The 5,275-nt window shown below is 38.1% G+C and overlaps 1 long non-coding RNA gene across 1 annotated transcript in view; it reads left to right on the top strand.

Annotated features, from left to right (window-relative positions):
* The window catches only part of LOC129411916 (uncharacterized), a 77,934-nt gene extending 74,419 nt beyond the window's left edge, over positions 1-3,515 (top strand). The window contains exon 3 of the long non-coding RNA XR_008633503.1: positions 3,314-3,515. This is a non-coding gene — a long non-coding RNA (uncharacterized LOC129411916). The remainder of the gene's footprint in view (positions 1-3,313) is intronic.
* Positions 3,516-5,275: the final 1,760 nt, after the last annotated feature.

Below are 5,275 nucleotides of genomic sequence, written 5' to 3'. Positions count from 1 at the left end.
CTCCAACACATGCTCAGAATGTATTAATCTTTAGACGGAGTGGGCCTGACTTAGATCTATAGTAACGTGGTCTGTTCAAATTTAAGAAAGTGATTACATGCACTTTGAATCATAGATTATAATAAATAAGTACATTTAATTGTGTTATTCTTTTCATAATGATACAAAGCAAATCTATTGATGTCAAGTTAAATGTATGTGTATTTAATGAAACAATATGTATCTTTTTAGTCAAATATTTACTAAAATAAAATCCTTTTGGTTTGTTAATTCCATAAGTCTCTTCTTTGTCCTGGAGAAAGGCCTCCTCCTGCATGTTTCCATGGAATTGTTGTTCCATATAACCTCCAAAAAGTCACACAATGCACCTTTAACTTTAAATACTTACATAAAAAAGACGACATAAAGTGGACATTTTATTGCTGTGTGCTATACAAGGGAAATGATTGAAGCGTTTGAAACTTGTGAATTGTTGAAACCAAACAATCACTTTCTAATTCTAGCAACACATCAACACGTCTGTCAGTGGGTAGGTGTTTCTTGTGTTGCTGGAAATGGCAGTTGACAAGGGACAGATCACAGCTTATTCTCCAGAAAGTAAAGCCACAGTGACTGGGGGGATAGTTTTCTCTTTTATTATTATTCCTTGAAATGGCTACCTGACCTGGTATAACCGCTCAGAATAAACCTCACACCTTCTTCAGTGTGTGGAAGGTGTGAAGTAATTTTATTTCCTACTCATTTGTTTTTGAAGCCGCAAAGTGGAAGTCATTTTGTGTAATCTACCAGCTTATTTTTGGTAAACCTATAAAAAGATACATTTATTGAGGGGTAAAGAGAAAATCTGAGTAACTTGGTGCCACAGTGGTTAGGTCTCACCACAGCAAGGACGTACTGGGTCCAACTGCCAGACTGATGTAGGTTTCATATTCAAAACATTATAAATACATGCATATATTATAGTTTCCAAAAAAGGCACACTCATTCCAAACTACATCTGCATTCTGCTTCATTGTGATTTGACAAATGTGGTTGTTTTATCTCCTGCTTTTGTAATATTATCACCCCCAAATTTGTTTCCTTAATGTCTCGACTCCCCAGCTTTCAATCACATGAGAACAGAGGAGCTTAGAGTAGTCAAAATAATATTACTCAAATAGAAATACTAGTGGTCCAAACAGTAAGAGTAAAAAATATATATATGTTATTATATTTATTGTGATGTGTCCAAATAATTTCCCTTGTGATCAATAAAGTTTGTCTACGTCTAAAAGTATTTGCGAAAACTACTATTCAGGTAAGAGTAATTGAAAGTGTAACTGCTAGGAAATGGGATGACAAAATATTAAATAATGCTCAAAATCTGGTATTTCCAAAGGACAGAAAGAAAAATGTGAAAAATTAAAGGGATAGTTCGGATTTTTTGACATGAATCTGTATGGCATCCCCGTCATCAGTGTTGTGCATCCACACCGACTTACCCCCCGAAAGCGTCCGGTGAGCCGAGATACTGGCCGGTTTTGGTGCTGAGGAAAGTAGTTCGGCAAGTTGTGTGGGGACTGTATACTAAAGCTTTTTTCTTCTCAAAGCAATATGTGTTCAAAAGAGTGATACATTTGCATGACAAAACTATCGTCGCCAAAAAAAAGTCAGACCTCATTATCGCTTGGCACTATTTTCTTTTCTGTTCGTATCACTGCGCGCTGCCGCCAGGTGACAGCCGCGCACGGATCCATCACTTTCTTCAGTTGTTCGGCAGTGTTTACATGCGCAGACCGCCGCCACGCGAGAGAGCTAACGTGAGAGCTAGAGCCATAAGTATATAAGCTTGTATAAGATACATATGAATATATCTAAAAAATGGTGCGAACTCTTGATTATCCAGGCTGTAACAACAAAAATCTGGCTGAATCTCCACGCACATTTCACTGTTTTCCTGTCACGGACTTTGCGCTGAGGAAACTTTGGCTTCTTGTCTTTGGCTTCAATGTGGAAACTAAACCAGGTAAGAACGAAGAAGTGCCGCTATGTTTACAAGCAGACAGGCTCAAGAATCAGCTGTAACTCTGTGTGCAGTAAATCACTCAGTGTCATATCACCAGTGAAGCTTCTACAAAACATAACTTTATAAGTCGACTGTTATTACTATTGTAAATGTCACGTACACTGTTGGCAGCAGCTACGTGGACGTGTGAATGATTCTATGTTTCTGTTAGTAGTCCATACTTCAGTCACAGTGTAGGCTCTATGTTCGCTGTATACAAGTTTCTAAATGACGTGATGGTGACTGTCGCTCACTCGGTCTCTCACGCCTCCAGCTTCAACTTGTACCACTTCTCTGTCTCTCTTCTCTCTCTCTCTGCCCGTTCTAACTCCATCTGGCGAATTTCGGCATCAGTATATTCGGGTTCATAAAGATCTCCCCTTGGGTTTGTGGTAAAGGCAAAGTCTTTATTGTCGGTGTCATAATCAGACATGTTGTCGCTAACATTCCGAGCAGTAAACAAAGTGAACCAGGCTCATATACTTATGGCTCTAGCTCTCTCGTTAGCTCTCTCGCGTGGCGGTGGTCTGCGCATGTAAACACTGCCGAACAACTGAAGAAAGTGATGGATCGGTGCGCGGCTGTCACCTGGCGGCCGCGCGCAGTGATACGAACAGAAAGAAAATAGTGCCAAGCGATAATGAGGTCTGACTTTTTTGGCGACGATGGTTTTGTGATGCAAATGTATCACTCTTTTGAACACATATTGCTTTGAGAAGAAAAACGCTTTAGTGTACAGTTCCCACACAACTTGCCGGACTACTTTCCTCAGCACCAAAACGGGCCAGTATCTCGGCTCACCGGACGCTTTCGGGGGGTAAGTCGGTGTGGATGCACAACACTGATGACGGGGATGCCATACAGATTTATGTCAAAAAATCCAAACTATCCCTTTAAATCATATCTGAAGGAGCAGTGCAAGACTTTTACTCAAGTAAGTGTACTGTGACTTGAAACTTGAAAAGCATGGTGTCCAAAAATAACTCTGAAAAGTACAGTTTGTTTAAAAAGTTACTTAAGTAAAAAAAAAAAAAAAAAAGTGTGTGTTTTAGAGTTTGTGTGTATATTTTTGTGTGTATATTTTTGAATTGTGTGGGTGTGTTTGTGTTGTTTTTTATAATTGTACATGAATTTGTCTACGTATTTTGAATTTTGTGTGTTTTGTTTTTTTATATTGTATGTGTTTTCAGTTTTTTTTTGAACTGGTGTGGATTTTTTAGATTATACTCATGTTTTTTTATTTTTTTCAAATTTATGTGCATGTTTCAGAATTTGTGCGCCTGACTTGCCCTACAGCACCACCATAATCCAGTCTAAGAGGAAGTTGTCACAAAGGCTTTGGTGATGCACGATGAGAAAGGTCAGTTTTATCTAATGTGTCAGACTGCATAATTTGCCTATTATATTATCAGAACACATAATAACTAATGTTGTTATAATGTTTTGGCTGATTATAGATTATTACGTTGGCTGAGTCAGAGTTAAAAGATTATTTATATCTGTCCTTGTGCCCTTTCATTCTTTTCAAGCAAAACATGTCATTTGAAGTGTTAAAAAGTGTTAAAAGGTGTTGCCTAAATCACTGATGCTGTCAATCACTGACACTTTCAATGACAACGTGCCAATGCAGAATGTAAAAGTGTGTGGTAATAAAAAGTCTGTATTATAAACCAGCAGGAATTATGCACACGATACTTAGCAATGACTTTAAAAACTATTACTCTGCTGAAAAGTTTGAACAATGTCAGACACCAGATTTGATGTCTACAATCTATAGTGTAAAATTTGCCTCGCTCCAGTTCAGATATATTGTAACAGTGAGAGATACAGGACTACCTTCATACCATACTCCCTACAACCGTAAAACAACTCACCCTTATGTAATAGATAAGCCTATGTCCTGTCAATCATCATATCATCTTCGCACTGTTTCTCCTTATGACCTCTTGTGTATAGCACAGGTGTATTTTGTGTTGCTATATTTCTACCAGACTTTTGTTATTTTTTTTTCTACTTATATATTATATTCTACTTATATTTTTTTGCACTTTGTTATTATAATATATTGTGATGTGTGAGCTGCTGCATCCAAATAATTTCCCCTTGTGGATCAATAAAGTTTATCTAAGTCTCAGTCTAAAGCAGTTCGTAAGGTTTATCTGCATAAAAACAGGGGATTATTCTCTGTGAACCAGGAAGTGCGTGTTAGCATGTCTAAAATGACACCACTGTATTCTCTGTGAATGAATGTGCAGTTAGATTGCTATTTGTTTTTAACATTATCTACCACATTTGAGAGAAGGTATCTGTACTTTCTACACCACTACATTTTTGAACTGGAATGAAAAGTATTTTTATGAATGTCTGAGACCTGCTGAAAAGGCTGGGAGCATAATTTTTAACACATTTGTTTGAGCTGACAAAAATATACAAATAAAAAACACTAGAAAACAAATCCATTCCGTTATTCATTTGTTTCATTGAATTCAGCACAAACCGTTATTAAAAATCACTCTATTTGAAGCTTTATTAGACTTCAAAATCTGCGCAAAATACTTTTATTCTTTAAGTATATTTTTAAACAGAAACTTTAATACTTTACTTATGTGATACTTACTTTTACTTTAGTTTTTATACATTTAGACAGTTACAGACATGTATGGAAAAAACCTGCACTGCTCAATTCTTGCTTCATTACGTTTTACTCCCCAACATCGTACAAACGTACCTGTCCCTTATGAATTCTTTTACAAAAGTGTACAAACTGCTCCCTTGAATGAACTCTCGAAACAGTCTTGGGTCTTAAACTTGATTCGGAGAAGGAACTGCATGTGACTATGTTCTTGTGCTTGTTCTGTATCATGCTGAGGTCTCCCTGACTGAACTGGGATCAGCAGGGAGCAGGCTGGACTGAAGATAAGAGGTAGGAGAAAGAGAGAGGAGAGACAGAGGAAGAGAGAGAAAGAGACAGAGAGGGAGAGAGACAGAGAGAGAGAGAGAGAGAGTGAGGGAGGGAGGGAGGGAGGGAGGAGGAAGAGGAGAAAGAGAGAGGCGAAACAGAGAGACAGAAAGAGATAGAGAGGAGAGAGTGAGAAAGAGGAGAGAAAAGAGGGGGGGTATGAGAGGGACAGGGAGAGAGAGAAGAGAGAAAAAGACAGAGAGGGAGGGGAGAGAGAGAGAAAGACAGAGGGGGGGTATGAGAGAGAGACAGAGAAAGAAGAAAGAGTGTGA

The sequence above is a fragment of the Boleophthalmus pectinirostris genome, unplaced genomic scaffold (genome assembly GCF_026225935.1).
Source record: "Boleophthalmus pectinirostris isolate CB_2022bp ecotype Guang Dong unplaced genomic scaffold, ASM2622593v1 HiC_scaffold_6, whole genome shotgun sequence".
In the NCBI taxonomy this organism is placed as follows: Eukaryota; Metazoa; Chordata; class Actinopteri; order Gobiiformes; family Gobiidae; genus Boleophthalmus; species Boleophthalmus pectinirostris.
This window is presented reverse-complemented; position numbering and strand designations above follow the sequence as displayed.